At 37.6% G+C, this 17873-nt stretch overlaps 1 protein-coding gene and 1 pseudogene across 15 annotated transcripts in view; both read right to left on the minus strand.

Annotated features, from left to right (window-relative positions):
• The window catches only part of ANK2 (ankyrin 2), a 589059-nt gene that overhangs the window by 534281 nt on the left and 36905 nt on the right, over positions 1–17873 (minus strand). The gene's annotated exons all lie outside the window — the stretch shown is intronic.
• On the minus strand, positions 383–1750 carry LOC100399031 (developmentally-regulated GTP-binding protein 1 pseudogene; annotated as a pseudogene).

Consider the following 17873-nt stretch of genomic DNA (forward strand, 5'->3'; position numbering starts at 1 on the left):
GCTGGGATTACAGGGATAAGCCACCACACCAGGTCCACTAATTATTTTAAATTGTTCTATAAAAGATACTTGGTAACGTGTTTATGATATATAGTAACATAAGAACTAAAATGTGTAGTATATTTTCATTTATACAAAAGAGAGTGAGAATTAGTTTAGGCTAAAATATTAAGCAGTTATCTCCATGTAAGAGGTATAGTCATCATTTCTACTTTCTGCTTTTAGCTTATCTATACATGTAATTTTTTTGCCGCATATCATATTTTTATGCATTTCACATTCAAGACCAAGTTCCCAAGGATCCCTTCTGTAGCTGCCTCACCGTATATGCCCTTCCTCATTCAGCCCATCCCAAAACAAATTCTGACAATAACACATAAGCTGCATGTAGCTGACCAGCCTACCAGGTCTTTTATGCAGTTCAGCATACACAGTGACACCAAGGTAAGACAAATGAAGATCCAGTTTGGGTGCCTCCATCTCCCTCCCCTGGATCCTGATCCAGTGACTGTCAAAGCCAGAAAGAACTGGGATAGGGTGCTTGATCATGGGGAAGGCTGTTGTGGTTCGCCCGGCAGAGATGGGAAAGGGGGAAGGTTTCACTTCTTCACAATTTGAATGACATCCTCATCCTCCAACGTATGGTCTTTACCCACTTTCTGAGAATTGTGTTTCACAGAGAGACCCCAGACCAGAGCATATTTAAATTCTTTGATAAGATTTTTGTGAATCTTCATGCAGAAATCCTCCACTGTGGTCCTGGAGTAAGGAAGCACCACTGGGGATGTGTAATCTGGTAACTGGCCTTTGGGTTTGGTGTAAATTCTCACTAGTTTCAGATAGTCCCAGATCTTTTCCAATAGGTCATCAAAATTCCAACGGTGATGGGCAGAGATGGGTACACAGTGAGGCACCTTATAGATGATATCCAATTCCTCAATGGAGATTTGGTCAACACATAGATACAGGGGATATAAACTCTGTTTCCTTCCACCACATCAATGAGGTCATCAGCTGTAGCATCGCTACGTAGAGTCACATCAGCATGATGAATCTTGTATTCGGCCAGAATGCTTTTCACAGTTTCAGCATCCAGCTCACTCTGGGGGCAAGTATCAGTGAGATTAATGCCTCCCTTGTCCTTCTTCTTAAAGCCAATGTTGGGGGGTTTGCTGTTCAAGCGAATGCCAAAGCCTTCCAGTTCATTTTCAATTATCTTCTTATGTCCCAAGGGTTTCAGGACATCCAAAACAATCAGGATCAAGTTACAGGTTCAGGCCACTGCAATGACTCGACAACCTCTACCTTTCCCATCCTTGGCACCTTCAATGATACCTGGGAGATCCAGGAGCTGGATCTTGGCACCTTTGTATCTGATGACACCAGGCACGGTGGTCAGAGTAGTGAATTCATAGGCTGCTACCTCAGAATACACCCCTGCCAGGTTACTAAGCAATGTTGACTTCCCCACAGATGGAAAACCAGCAAATCCAATTCGAGCATCACCTGTCTTGGCCACATCAACACCTTCTTCTGGACCTCCACCACCACCACCCTTTGGAGTAATGAGTTCTCGACGAAGCTTAGCAAGACGAGCCTTAAGCAGCCCTAGGCGGTGTGCTGTGGCCTTGTTCTTTTGAGTCCGAGCCATCTCAGCTTCTATCTCCGCTATCTTAGCTAAGGTGCTGCTCATCCTGGCGAGTACCCTGTGGCCTCCACACTGACTGTCTCTCTTCACACACCCGCGGGCAAAATATACATGTAATTTTAACAATAGATTTATGTAACAAGAAACAAGGGATTCTCTAGGAAGAGACTCTATCACCCCATTTTCCTCTCACTCTAGTGAAGGTGAAAGGGACCAGATGAGACCTTTCCTAATTCCATTCATCTCTGAGGGATTTATAAGGAAGCTACCAATTCCTCGTCTAAATAATCAAACAGAGAAAAGAAGAAAAGGAAAAAAGGATAAGAGGACACAGAAGATGTTCTGGATAAACTTCTATCTGCTAATTAAATGGAAGGAGCAAGTTGGGTTTTTGTTGTTTTGTTTTGTCCTCTACCTCAATCAGAGACTATAATCTTTCTTTTCACCTCTAAAGCTAACTTTTCTAATTAGTTTCCTAGAGGAAGAGGATGACATTTCACACTCTGTACAACAGTATGAACTTTATATACCTCAGGTGAGCCAGGAGAAAGAGCTCCAAGACTCAAAAGTGATGTCATCAGTAACTATCAATAGATAGAAGTGTTTGCATGTACTACTAGTTCCAATGCTCATTGACTTTGTAACAACTGGTATATTAACTACAACCAAACAAAACAAGGTATTCTTTACAAGAATTACATAATCACTTTCGGATAAATTTTCTGTAATGATGGAAGTACTCTATAATCTATCTAGATAACTAGTTTGGAATGAGGTGAGAGGGAGGGAGAGATTATGAAAGGGCTTGGAGGAAACTTTTAAGCATAAAAGATTTGTTCATTACTTTGAGCATAATTATGGTTTCAAATTTTATTTTAAATTTGTCAAAGTGTAAAGTTAATTATGTACTGTTTACTTTTACCTCTATAAAGCTATGAATATGTGTGTGAGTTTGTGCATGAGAGTGTGTATGTGCACATGTGTGTGTGTATGTGTGTGTGTGTATCCTACTGGGTTAAAAATATGAAGGGCATATCACTTTTGCTGAAAAGCTTTCTTATGGTGTGCAGCTAGAGTTTTGCTTCAAGAACTAATCTTTGTCAGTCCTGAAATTCAGAAATGTCAGACCACTGATGGAAGTCAAGGGAAACCAGCATGAACATCTCCTGGCAGGAGATACAGAATAAGGAAGCTGGGGCCAGATCACATAGACACTGGGTAAATAAGTGCAAAGAATTCTTATTGACTTCTAAATAAGAATGTAATGGGAAATCATTGGAGAATTTAGGAAAGGATTTTATTTTCAGAGTTCCCTTTGTGGTTGTTTTTAGATATACGGCTCAAACTGTAGATATGTAGTTCCAAAACTCAATACATATAAAAATTTATCTAATGAAAAGCCCTCTGCATTAGTTATTTATTACTATGCAATGAATTATCCCAAAATGTAATGGCTTAGAAACCCAAACATTTATTATTTCACAGTTTCTGTGGATGAGGGACTCAGGAGTGGCGTGGCTGGGTGGTTCTGTATTGGGGTCAGGAAACTGCCATCCACACATAGGCCAGGACTACAAGTATCTGAAGGCTTGCCTGGGAGAGATGATCTGCATCTAAGATGAGCCACTCACGTGGGCCGTTGCCTAGAAGCCTCAGTTCCTCAACACATAGACCTCTCCATAGAGCTGTGTGCAGGTCACACACCATGGCAGCTGGCTCCAGAGCTAGTGGTCCAAGAGAAGGATGGAAGCCAGAATATCATTTATGACTGAACCATAAAGTTTGAAGTTGAAGTCAAACCTCATTCTTTCAGCAACAACCTATAGGTTCACAAATCTGTCCCACTCAATATGGAGGGGAGACTCACATGAGGGTTATATATGAGGGAATCATTGGAGATGATTTAGAAGTTGGTTACTCCAACCCAACCCTAGTCTTTTTTCCAGAAGAAAAAACAGCATTTCATCTTACACAACTTCTATCTGATTTTTATCTTTCAAAGTGTATTCAACTTTGAAGTTCTATGTCAAACTTGCTATTTTTCCTGAGTTCCTTACATTGGTTAGAAAATATAAAATTTTTCCTCAATCAGTCCTTCCTAGCATTTTGAAGTCCTTCCTAGCCAGCTGAAGATTTCTCAGAGGCAATAGATGATAGAGATAGATGATTGATTGATTGATAGATAGATAGATAGATAGATAGATAGACAGATGATAGATAGATAGATAGATAGATAGATAGATAGATAGATAGATAGATAGAGGTTAAAAATAAGAACCAGGGCCAGGCACAGTGGCTCATGCCTGTAATCCCAGCACTTGGAGAGGCCAAGGCAGTTGGATCACTTGAGGCCAGAAGCTTGAGACCAGCCTGGCCAAGATGGTGAAACCCCATTCTACTAAAAATACAAAAATTAACTGGGTGTGGTGGTGGGTGCCTGTTATCCCAGCTACTCAGGAAGCTGAGATAGGAGAATCACTTGAACCTGGGAGACAGAGGTGGCAGTGAGCCAAGATCACACCATTACACTCCAGCCTGGGCAACAAGAGCAAAAGTCCATCAACAAATAAATAAATAAATAAATAAATCACAACGGAAAGAGAAAGTTTCAAGTAGGAGATGGTAATGAGTTTGGTTTTGAACATGCTGAGATTGAGGTATCAACTGGATAGCCAGATGAAGATTTCTCAGAGATAATAGATAGATAGATGATAGATAGATAGATGATAGATAGATAGATAGATAGATAGATAGATAGATAGATAGATAGATGATATGAGTCTAAAGTTAAGGAAAAAGCTAGACATACAGAGTTTGAAGTCATCAATTTACATATAGGTTCCAAAATCACAAGCTTACATGTAAACCTGGAGGAACTAACTAAGGTATATGGTGTAAAGTGTTAACATAGGACATTGAGAATCCAATGAACAAGAGTCAAAGACGGGTCATTCATTCATTCAACAAGTAAGTTTTTAGCAAACATGATTATGGATGAGAGAAATATATGGGAAGATTAGGTTAATGCAAAAAGGTAACTATAAGAACTTAAAAATATTTAACGATTTTAGTTAGGTGGAGAATCCAAGGTGGAGTTTTTACCTCCAGCATTAAGATGGGGATAAAAGACAGACTACAGTGCGTGAGAGGAGAATGGGAGTTCCGTAAATAGAAAAAAGGAGTGCAGATTCTGAGTCAGCTTTGTGATGGGCAATCTATGCAGTCACACAGGGCCCCAGTCCCCAGTGAGTTGTTTAATGCTCTGGGGTTGCTGTCTTGAAATTCTTAATAATTTCTGAACAAGTAACCATTCATTTTCATCTGTACTGGGCTCTGAAATTTCTGTAGCCTGTCCTTTGTAGCTCATACTTCAGAGAAGCTTGACTGAGCAAGAAAAGAGAGATAAGGGGCCAGGTGCTGTGTGTCATGCCTGTAATCCCAGCATTTTCGGAGGCTGCGGTGGGAGGATCACTTGAGCCCTGGAGTTTGAGGCTGCAGTGAGCTATAATCATACAACAGTACTCCAGCCTGGATGACAGAATGAGATGCTGTCTCAAAAAGAGAGAAAGCATGAGAGAGAGTAGACTGATATGCAGACAGCAGAACATTCTCCTTTAATTATTGTGATGGGCATTCTGATTGTGTTGACACTTTTAGAATGAAAAAATCATACAGGCTTAGGAATAGGAGGCAATGGGGAAAGAGGTTGAAAGTACAGAGGGAGAGGAAATAGATCATAAAGTAAAATAGCAATGAGAAAGAATTAAATGAGAACTACAAAGCCCAGGTGAACACCTAATCCCTGAAACTAAAGGGGGAAAAGTGAAGCTGGGGAGAAAAGAATACAGTTTTGTTCCGAAGGTCTTATTTATCTCAATTAAAGGGGGAAAAGTCATCTTCTCAGAGGAAGGGAGAGGAGATCGTCGGGTAGAGAATTTGATAAGAAAAAGAATGCTTAACACCGGAACAGAATTGGAAAGGATGTTCACCAAAAGCAGGTGAAAGGGTGGGATGTTAAATGTAACTAGTATTTTAATATTTTACACAGAAGAATCTAAACATAATTTTGTTGAGTATAAGAAGTTATATTAAAAAAGGAGATTTTGTGTTATATAAATAATTCCATTTATATAACATAATAAATCCAAGTCCATCTGTAGCGATAACAAGCCAATCAGTAGTTATCTTGGGTAGAAAGAGCAGGATAATATGTTCACCACCTTGATTGTTGTGATGGTTTCGTGGTTGTACATATGTCAAAACTTATCAGATTCCATATATTAAATGTAATACACATAAATAAATAAAGCTATTAAAACTTACGGGTTGAGAAAGCAGTTCTGTGTTGTTTTTCAGTACAATTACACTGCATTTTTTTTCTTTGAGATAGAATCTCGCTCCATCACCCAGGCTGGAGTGCAATGGGGCAATCTCAGCTGACAGCGACCTCTGCCACCTGGGCTCAAGAGATTCTCCTGCCTCAGCCTCCCGAGAATCTGAGATTATAGGCACATGCCACTGCACCCAGATAACTTGTAATTTTAGTAGAGACAAGGTTTCACCATGTTGCCTAAGCTGGTCTTGAACTACTGACCTCAGGTGATCCACCTGCCTCAGCCTCCCAAAGTGCTGGGATTTCAGTTGTGAGCCACCGCACCTGGCCTGCACTTTTTATCTATCCAGTGCAAAAAATTATCTCCACTAATGGAGAGAGGGGTACTTCAGTGATCCTGGAATCTGCACTGTGTGGTATCTGATGTGCAGGTTCATAGGAAAGTGAATATTAACCCTGTGTAGACCTGACACATGGATTACGTGTAATAATTTTCTCCAGTGCTAAAAATTAATTTTTCTTTGGCTACAAGATGAGGATACATTCTCTCCCATACCAGGTAACAGGCCTTGGGCAAACAGTGAGAATCAGGGAAAGAGCTCTAGCCTAGTCTCAGACAAGCAGCAAATGCTTTCCCATCATCTTTTGATGGCAATATATCCATCTCTACATCTGTTTTTTAACACTTTCCTACAGGGTCAGAGGAAGGGGTATATCCCATCTCAAAGTTAGAGCCTATACCTGTGCCCTACATTCCACACATACTTCTTATTTTGCTTTTTCCATCCCTGCGGTTTCCTACCCTCTTTACCTCTGAAAATACTTCCTACATAAATAAAAACACCTTAATTTATCCTACTTTGAGTGTGCCAGCTGCTTTCTGCTGGAATCCACTGTGTAACCTCAAAATACACCCACAACATATGCAAAGTTACGTTGATTTAAATTCACATTCCAAAGTATATAGAAATCCCAAGCAGGAGTTCCTATTTTAAAGAAGAGGTACTGTGATTATCACTGTAGTGAATCCCTTGAAGCTGTTTTGTACTCAGAATATATGTTGACTTTCTATTTATTCAAACCACAAACTTATCTGAATAAAAGCATTGAAAACGGGTTGATTATACTCATTCAAAACACATATTTAACTGTTGGTAAGACATTGAATGTTCTATTGAAAATACAATCCCAAATATACCAGGCATGGTAGCTCACATTTGTAATCCCAACCATTTGGGAAGCCAAGGTGGGATAATCACTTGAGGCCAGGAGTTTAAGATCAACCTGGGAAACATGGTGAGACTCTGTCTCTACAAAAAATTGAAAAATTAGCCAGGGAAGGTGATGCATTCGTCTGGCCTCAGCTACCTGGGAGGCTGAGGCAGGAATATTGCTTGAGCCCAGGAATTCGACACTGCAGTGAGCTATGAGCACACCACTGCACTCCAGCCTGAACAAAGAGTGAGACTCTGTCTCTTAAAACAAATGAACAACAACAAAAAAACTCACATTTGCTGTAATGATTATAGCAGAAATTAAAAGTAATTAGAGGTCGTGCATGGTGGCTCACACCTGTATTCCCAGGACTTTGAAAGGCCAAGGCAGGCAGATCACAAAGTCAAGAGTTCAAGACCAGCAAGGACAATGTAGTGAAATCTCTTTTCTACTAAAAATACAAAAGATTAGCTGGGCGTGGTGGTGTGGTGGGCACCTGTAATCCCAGCTACTAAATCGGAGGCTAAAGCAGGAGAATTTCTTGAACCTGGGAGGTGGAGGTTGCAGTGAGGCGAGATAGCCCTATTTCGATCTGGCCCAGGCAACAGTGTGAGACTCCAAACTCAAGAAAAAAAAAATTTATTATCGAGAACCCCAAGAGCTTTTTTGTGTATGAATTATATCTATCAATATGTATCATCTTCAAAATTAAAACTGGAAACTTACTCAACTGTTTATTTTTTAAATCACTTTCACACATGGAACATTCTCCAGGATCACTCAGATATTATTCCACAAAGCAAGATTTAATAAATTTAAAAGTAATGAAATAATATACAATATATTCTCCAACCAAAGTGTAATAACATTAGAAACCAATAACATAAGGAAATTTGGGGAATTAAAAAATAAGGGAAAATTAAACAAAATACCTCTAATAACCAGTGGGTCAAAGAGTAAGTCATAAGGGACATTTGATAATATTTTGAGGTAAATTAAAATGAAAATATAACATACCAAAACTTAAGAAATGCAGTGAAAGCAGAGGGACACTTATAATGGTAAATGCTTATTTTATTAAAAAAAAAAAGTTTTAGATCAATAACCTAACCTCTCAACTTATAAAAAGAGAAGAAGGAGAGAAACCTAAGCCCCAAGCAAGCAGAAGGAAGGAAATAATACATGTTAAGGCAGAAATAAACAAAATAGAGAATTTTTTAAAAAATCAACAAAACCAAAAGTTAATTATTTGAAAAGGTCAACTAATTAACAAACTCTTATTTTCGATCAATCAAGAAAAAAGAGAGAAGATTCAAATTACTCAAATCAGAAATGAAAGAGTAAACATTACTAGCAATCTTACAAGGAATAAAAATGGATTATAAGTACAAACTATGAACAATTGCATTTCGACAAATAAGGTAATCTAGATTAAACAGAAAATTTCCTAGAAAGATACAATTGATCAAATAAAAGAAGAAATAGAAAATCTGAATACATGCCTAACAACTAAAGAAGTTGATTCAGTAATTTAAAAACAACAACAACAACAACAACTTCACACTAAGAAAAGCCATGACCAGATGGGTTCACTGGTAAATTCTGCCAAATATTTAAAGAAGATAAAACACTGATTCCTGAGAAACTCTCCCAAAAAATAGAAGAGACAGGAACACTCCCAAACTCATTCTATGACATCTGTATCACCTTAAAACTAAAACCAAAACAAAGAATTACAAAAAAGAAAACTAAAGAACAGTATCCCTTAAGAATACACATGCAAGACTGGATAACTTGGCTGACACTTATAGTCACAGGACTTTAGGAGGCCAAGGCAGGAGGATTGCTTGAGCCCAACCTAGGCAACATGGCAAAACCAGTCTCTACGAAAGAAATTTAAAAATTAGTGGGGGCATGGTGGTGTGCACTTGTGGTCCCAGTTACTCAGGAGGCTAAGGCAGGAGGATCCCTTGAGCCCAGGAGGTCAAGACTACAGTGAGCTACAATTGCACCTCTGCAGCCTGGGTAATACAGTGAGACCTCTGTCTCAAATAATAATAATAATAATAATAATAATAATAATAATACAGATGCAAAATCCCTCAACAAAATACTAGCAAACAAAATCCAGTAGTACATAGAAAGGATTCTATATCACGACCTAGTGGAGTTTATCTCAGGAATACAAGGTCAGTTTAATATACAGAAATCAATTAATGTAATATGCCATATCAACAGAATAAAAACAAAAACTACATAATTATCTCAACAGATACAGAAAAATTTTTAACAAAATCTACCACTCTTTCATAGTAAAAACATTCAATAAGCTAAGAACAGCAAGGAAATTCCTGGACTTGATAAAGAGTATCTATGAAAAACCCACAACTAACATCATACTTAATGGTGAAAGCCTGAACGTTTTCAAAAAAAAGAAAAGAGTGTTCTGCTCTCACCACTTCCTTTAAACTTTGTACTGGTGGTTCTAGCAATGGCAATTTGGCAAGAAAAAAAAATAAAAGGCATTCAGATTGGGAAAGAAGAAAGAAAACTATCTCCCTTTGCAAATAACACAATATTTTACAAAGGAAACACTAAAGAATCCACCTTTAAAAAACAAAAACTAAAAGCTAATAAAAATTCAGCAAGGTTGCAGTATAAACGATCAATATACAAATATCAGTCCTATTCCTAAACACTTTGCAGTAAACAACTCAAAATGGAAATTAAGAAAACTATTTCATCTGTGATAGCATCAAAGGCAAATATTTTTGATAATTTTATTAAATATTTAAATTAGGAATAAATTTTAAAGGTGTACACTGAAAACTGCACAGTACTATTGAAAAAAATCAGTGAAGACCTAAATAAATGGGAAGATATTCCATGTTTTTGTATTGGAAGATTTCCTATTGTATTGGCAATACTAGCCAAAATGATCTACAAATTCAGTACATTCTCCATCAAAATTCCAAAGCCTCTTTTGCTGAAATAGACAAGCTCATCCTTAAAATGTACATAGAATTGTAAGGGACCTAGAATAGCTAAAACAATCTTGAAAAATAACAAAGTTGGAGAACCACACTTCCTGATTTCAAACTTACTACAGGTTAGTGTGATACTGGCATAAACACATAGAGAAGCGGAATAGTGTCCAGAAATAAACTCGTGTCTGTGGTCACTTGATTTTCAATAAAAAATTTCAAGTGTATTCAATAGGTAAATACAATCTTTCCAGGAAATAGTGTTGGGACAACTGAATATCCACATGCAGAAAGGTGAATTTAGATCTCTCATTCACACCATATTGAAAATTAAAGAGCATCTATGGAAAACCTACAACTAACATCATACTTTGAGTCATTCATTTTGTGCATACTGAAAAATGAATCAAAGACCTAAATGCAATGACTAACACTACAAAACTCTTAAATGAAGACATAGGTGTAACTCTCCATGAACTGAACTAGGCAAAGTTTTCTTAGATATGATACCAAAGGTGCAAGCATTGGAGATGACTGCATATAATTTTTTATTATTAAAAAATAATATGGCCAGGTGAGGTGGCTCATGTCTTTAATCCCAGCATTTTGAGAGGCTGAGGTGGGTGGATCACTTGAGGTCAGGAGTTCAAGACCAGTCTGGCTAACAATGAAAGCCCGTCTCTACTAAAAATACAAAAATTAGCTGGGCATGGTGGTGCACACCTGTAGTCCCAGCTACTCGGGAGGCTGAGCAGGAGAATTGCTTGAACCCGGGAGGCAGAGGTTGCAGTGAGCCGAAGTCGTGTCACTGCCTAGCGCCTGGTGACAGAGTGAGACTCTGTCTCAAAAAAAAAAAAAAAAAAAAATCCTTACCACTTAATGAAAAGGTTACTAGTCTTTTCCAAAATGTTATAATGTCATCGTGATAAGAGATGGCACTGAGAATCAGTGGAACGAAATCTGTTTTGAATGCTAAATGAATCAATTGTATTAGTGCATTAACCCTTAGTTTGTTCCTTCCATGTAATTTTGAACTGTTTTCTTCCTTCTACAAATAATTTTTGGCTCTTCTCTATAATACCCTACCTAATCTCCTTCTTCTTTCCATGACCTCTACATTTAGATAATTTTTTGGTTGCATGTATTTCCACCTAGACATAAGGCTCTCAGAAATTCCTGACTGTATCATCTTTTATCTCTCAGTAATTCTTTTTTTTTTGAGACGGAGTTTCGCTCTTGTTACCCAGGCTGGAGTGCAATGGCGCGATCTCGGCTCACCGCAATCTCCACCTCCTGGGCTCAGGCAATTCTCCTGCCTCAGCCTCCTGAGTAGCGGGGATTACAGGCACGCGCCACCATGCTCAGCTAATTTTTTTTGTATTTTTAGTAGAGACGGGGTTTCACCATGTTGACCAGGATGGTCTCGATCTCTTGACCTCGTGATCCACCCACCTCGGCCTCCCAAAGTAATTCTTTTAATAATACTGTTTTATCTTTTAATTTTTTTACCTTCTTTAGTTCACAAACATTTCATTATTTTCCTCACAATACACAAAATAGAATTGACCTGTTAGTCATCACTACATTAAAAATAATAATAATAAAGATACTCTAAAGTTAGATGTAAGAATTGCTTTCTACAAAATTCTGTAAGAATTGCTAAAAACCAATGTTTTGTAATTTTTAGAATAATGCTGAAATCTAACCATTGAGTTTATTGCATCTTACACTGAATTAGAAATTGACTTCTAAATTTAGGAGTAATACATAATTATTAAAGTTTTAATAAGAATATTTGAAAGATAAATGAAACTAAATTATCAACATCTCTACTACCCACACATAGCCACTGTTTCTCCTAGTCTTCTTCTCTATTGACTCTTCAGATTTTCATTGTTACAGTCACACTGACTATAACCTAAAATTAAATATCACACGGACTCTAACTTAGAATATCTTAAAAATCATTTTCTCAAAGAAAAAATACAGCATGCTTGAGGGAAATAAATAAGGTAGGTTCCTAATCCTTTGTTCTGGAAAGAAACATAAGCAAAGATTAGAATAAATTATAAAATGGCAAACCATTTAATACATTTCAAATACTTTACTTCATCACTTAGGAGGCACAACGTATTTTATGTATAAAGACTGTATTTCTAGGAAAATTCAAACTCTGGAGTTTCCTGAATCCTCTAGAATAAACGGCTTTCATTTCATTTCTTTAAATTGTACTTTAGGTCCTGGGGTACATGGGCAGATCATGCAGGATTGTTGCATAGGTACACACACGGCAATGTGGTTTGCTGCCTCCATCCCCCCATCACCTACATCTGGCATTCATTTTTTTTAAGAGAGACAGTCTTGCTATGTTACCCAGGCTGGACTCAAACTCCTGCACTCCAAGCAATCCTCTCTCCTCATCCTCTCAAGTAGCTGAGAATACAGGTACATGCATACCCAGCTTAATTTTTTCATTTGTACAGAAAACATTTATCTCATGCCTTAAAAAATGTTTTCTAAATCAAAGATATGAAATAATTGCAAAAAAACTACTCTAACAATACAATTACAAATCATAAAACCACACATTTGAGTATTTGATTGACTAATATTATTGCCACCTAATATGAAGAGAACCCTTCTGAAAAAATATGGATTCAAACCAGAGTCTATAAACATCTTTTTCACTAGTTTCCTTTCTGTGCTTTTTTAAAAAGTCTCATTAAAAACAACTTGAACTCTGGAATTCAGCTGCCCTTGTTAACATTCCAAAAATTAAAGCTCTGGTCCACCTTGTTCAGGAACACTCTGCAAAGAATGAAGTCCAGCCTTCACACAGAAGATTAACATGTGCAAAAGTGTAGCTTAGAACTGTTCTCATGGAATAAACCATCTATATCTCTTTATCAAATCAAAGGGCAATACTTAGATGCTAAAATAATGAAATAAATTTACTTTAAAGAAAGATATTGTACCTTGAATCTGTCAAACACTACTGCGCTAAAGCTCTTTATTCCTATTTTTAAAATCGAATGCTCAGCAGTTTAATACAGTGGTGGAGGCAATGGTGAGCACTAACTTACTGGGCTCTGAGTACGTGCTAAGTACTTTCTTTAATGTCCTTTATTTCCCTTTCATTTTTACAACCACCCTAGAAATACTACTATCTTCACAATTTGTAAAGGAGGAAACTGAGGCAGAGAAGTTGAACAACTTGCCCCAGAGAGTCAGTAAGTGGCACATTATAGATTTGAATCGATGAGCCAAGGTTTGGACTCACTGCCAGTTTTTGACGCTTTTAAAGAATAAAGAAAAGTCTTCCTAGTTATGTTTTCCCACATAATGTGACTCTCTCTGTTTATCTCTCTCTCTCTCCCTCTATCTAGCCACATTTTTGTTTGCCTGTTTCTTTTCAACAAAGAAAAATTAGCTCAATTCATGTTTATCATAAAATATTGTCACACAGAAAGTGCCACATTTTAAAGCATTATACCATGTAAGAGTTAGGAGCCCTTTCAGGTCCCTTGGGACACTAACTGTGTCACTAAATTTTATTTAATACTCTCAATACTTCTGTAAATACCCTATTTTATATATAAGCTCAAGTAACTTGCTTCAAAGCAAAGAGTGACTTGGTGTATAGCTGAGATTTTAGACAGCTGAGTTTTAAACCCACATGTTATTTACTCCAAAGTCTACGTCCTTGAGAAGCCTAAAACATACTTGTACTAACATGCCTGTAGTAAAGAAGATATTTAGGACAACCTTCAGTAGATCAGAGTGATTGCATTTTTAGTTTGAGTCTCAATCTAAAATACTGTTAGTCCAATACACATGGCTTTAGGAAGAATTCTGTATTCCTTAGAAATGAATTCTGAAATTCCAGATTCCTAGGAATTCCAACCCGGGAAGTAGCCCGTAAGCAATTTCAACCTTTCCTTTCTCTAATTAGATAAAAACTCAGGCGCTTAAGTGTAGCCCAGCTAATTAGGTCTTTGTCAAACAATAGCCCTTTTCTTTAAATCTGTGGCTTCTCACCCAGATGATAAAAAGCAATTTCAGTTCAAGACTTACTTAATTGGTTTGCACCCTCACAGGGACCTCCTGGGCTCCTCCTGCATATCCCCACATCAGAGTGTAGAGACAATTCTTTGCCTCTCAGCAAAGCATAGTTCTAAGATTTATGCTGGCTTTCATGTTCACTCATTGAATGAAATCTAAAAGCTTTGCTTCTTTTAGCTTTAACTACCTTCCCAGAGGAAAGCACAGCTTTGGAAACTTGTACATGTCAAAGGAAGTTTGTTTACCCTTAGAAAAGTCCAGCAACATTAACAGTGAAGCAATTCTTTTGTACCCTTTGGCAGCTCATATGGCTAAGGGCCCCAAATTACAATAGCCCCAGTCACCCAACCCTGAAAAGCAAGACTTACAACCAAAAAGAAAAAAAAGTAATATTAAAATCTTTCCACTTTAAAATGTTAACTTTTAATATATTCCACTCGTTCTCACTAAACTCACTAATTAAACAAGCTTCTAATTTAGTAAATATTTCTTTACTTTGCAAAATAGGTGGTGATACAATTTTAGACCCAAAAATATTAGTAATCATTTTTTCCAACTGCTTCATTTTTCCAGATATTTAATTTAAAGCCCACAGGGTTCAAGTGTCTTTTCCAGTAAGTAGCAGGGTGGATCCAGTTAAATAATCTTTTCCACTTTTTCTAGTGTTCAAAAGCGGGCAGATAACGAGGTCAGGTGTTTGAGACCAGCCTGACCACCATCTCTACTAAAAATACAAAAATTAGTTGGGCGTGGTGGCGTGTGCCTGTAATCCAGCTACTCATGAAGCTGAGATAGGAGAATCGTTTGAACCCAGGAGGCGGAGATTGCAATGAGCCGAAATTGCGCCACTGCACTCCAGCATAGGCAACAGAATGAAACTCCTTCTCAAAAAAAAAAAGGATTTTTTTTTTAAACTTCCCATAAAAACTTGGGTCCCATTAAATGGTAAATCTGGCTCCAAAGACTGTGGTAAGAAACTGACTAGAAAAGGAAGCACAGTAAATGGCATTTAATCAAATAAATGTTTTATTCTGAGTGAAGGAACATTGTAATAATGACACAATGGCATGAATCCTCTTTTCACTACAACTATCAGATTTTCTGGTACATACCATCCAACTGATGCACCAACACCCCTTATCTAGTAGAGAATGGACACTGTATTGCTAGCAAAGCAGTGATCAGCTAGTGGGTTCACATGAGCTAGGAAGCAAACAAACATCATGGAAACCAAGACAAGTTAGTAAACAACTCAAATGTCATCTTTGTATTATCATTTTCCAGGTAATAGAGTTTATCAATTCAGTAAACAAATCTCTATGTGCTAACCCTCTTTAACAATCTAACTTGGAATCTGCCACATGAGAGGGAGCCCTAGAAAAAGGCTGTGGCCCAGGCAGGCTGGTCACAGCTAAATGGCAACACAGCTGCCCCCATGCCTGCTGCACACAGAAGCTATTAAAGAGAATTCAAGAAGCAGAACTAAATTCTCTGACTTCTAGCCATGTAAGCTGGCCACTAATAAAGAGACAGTGGAGGGGTAAAAGCTTAGATACGGGACAGCTCTCCTCCCCAAGGGCTGGAGCCTTCCTGGACAGAGGAGGCAGCACTGGAAGCCAGGTAGATCAATAAAACTTGCGCCTCACTGGGCTCAGCTCCACTCACCCTTCCCAAATCCAGAAGGAGGTATTGGAACAAGCACCAAATAAGAATACCAGGAATTTAAAAGACATAGTATTTTAATGTAAATGTTGTAACAGTCATAATTATCTTATGTAAAGTATAATTAATTGAGAAAGTGCAGCTAAGGAAAAAGCTAAGTTCTCTCTTTTGCTTTGCCCAGGAACAGTCAATTGACTGTTTAAACCTGTGCTAGACATATTGCTCATCATATACTCCCAAAGACCTCAGCATCATTAGTGGGAGTGCTGTGGTTGGTTACATACACTAGTTTAACTGAGGGCAGTTAAGTCTCCTTTTGATGTCATCTTTTCTTGTGTCTGCCTTAGAGCCAGGTTTTCATAAAAAGTTCTAGGAAGAGTGAGGAATGCCTAAAGAGAGAGATTGAGATAACCCCAAGAACAAGTTTGTATCACTCTTCTGAACTTCTTGCTAATAAACGTTTGTAGGTACAGAAGAACTTGGTCTGAAACCTTGCTTTTATTGTTTCATTGAAACTTGTTTCACAAAGGTTTTATAGGAGGAGACCCATGGTCCCCAGGACATCTATTAACCAATAGAAGCTACTGAGAATATTTTCCAAAAGAATCTGACAGTTGTTGAATGGTCAATAGCTTGGACAAAAAAGAAAAAGAGAAAAAAGGATAGCTATCTACAATGTGAAAAGAAGGTCAAGAAAAGGGAGACTTTCAAGGTAGAAAATAAGAGAGTTAAATAGTCTCTGACCGATCTTTGTCCTCAAAGATGTCACTCACAGCAATAGTCCTAGACAGAATCATTTTGCCAAGTCAGTCTCCTCTCCTATCTTTCCCTTTGTTTCAGTCAATGCATGAACAAAGAATGTGAAGAACAGAATCCCCCTGGGAAAATAAAGGCCTTTGATATTATTTCCATTACTACCACCAAATTGGCTCTAAGAGCTCAGACACAACTTTGGAAACCCAAGTTCGAATTTCTCTTCTATCATTACAGATACCTTAACTCTCTGAAGTACGATTTTCTCACACATCAATCAAAATGTATTTAATAATAATAATAATCCCTTGCAAGGTTGCTGTAAGGATTTATAAAGATAATGTATAAGAAGCACCTTGAGGGGGAGGTGGAGGAATAGCCTGGGGAGAAATGTCAAATGTGGGTGAAGGGGAGAAGGAAAGAAAAGCACACTGCCATGTGTGTTCCTACGCTACTGTCTTACATGCTCTGCTCATGTACCCCAAAACCTAAAATCCAATAAAAAATTAAAAAAAAAAAAAAGAAGCACCTTGAAGAATGCCCAGCAAGTAGTCTGTGCTCAATATATGATAGTTCTATTTTTTACTAACCTTATTTTTGTGAGTAAAAATATTGTCAGTAATATTACCAATTATAATGTTATTGTCAGTAATAATATTGCCACTTATTAGGCATTTATACTCAGAAAAATGCTTCCTCTTTACAAAGGATATTAGAACTGATGAATCAGTGACACCTTTAATGAACTAAATTTCCTTGAAACAACAGTCATTTCTACGGTCTGGGAGTAATAAATTTAAATTTTTGGTTTTCTTTACAATGTGACAAAAAATGTGTGTGTGTGTGTGTGTGTGTGTGTGTGTGTGTGTGTGTGTGTGTGTTCTGAAACTAGTAACTATTCAATCTTACTTTTAGTTGAGAGAATTAAATAAAGAGCTCAAAAGAGCACTTAGTTCTGCTTCCTATTGAGTTAAGTCCTTGCTACTCAAAGTGTGGTCCTAGGGCCAGCAAAATTAACATCACTTGGGAGCTCATTAGATATACAAAATCCGAGGTCCTACATCAGTCCCACTGAATCAGAACCTTCATGTTAAGAAGATTTTGAGTGATCTGATTATTATGCACATTAAAATTTCAGGAGCACTGGATCCTTTAGTATCTAGACCCCTCCTCTGCATATTTTATGCTACTTCAAGCCCAGCCAACTCAGACTGGT

Source organism: Callithrix jacchus, chromosome 3 (assembly GCF_049354715.1).
Source record: "Callithrix jacchus isolate 240 chromosome 3, calJac240_pri, whole genome shotgun sequence".
Classification (NCBI taxonomy): domain Eukaryota; kingdom Metazoa; phylum Chordata; class Mammalia; order Primates; family Cebidae; genus Callithrix; species Callithrix jacchus.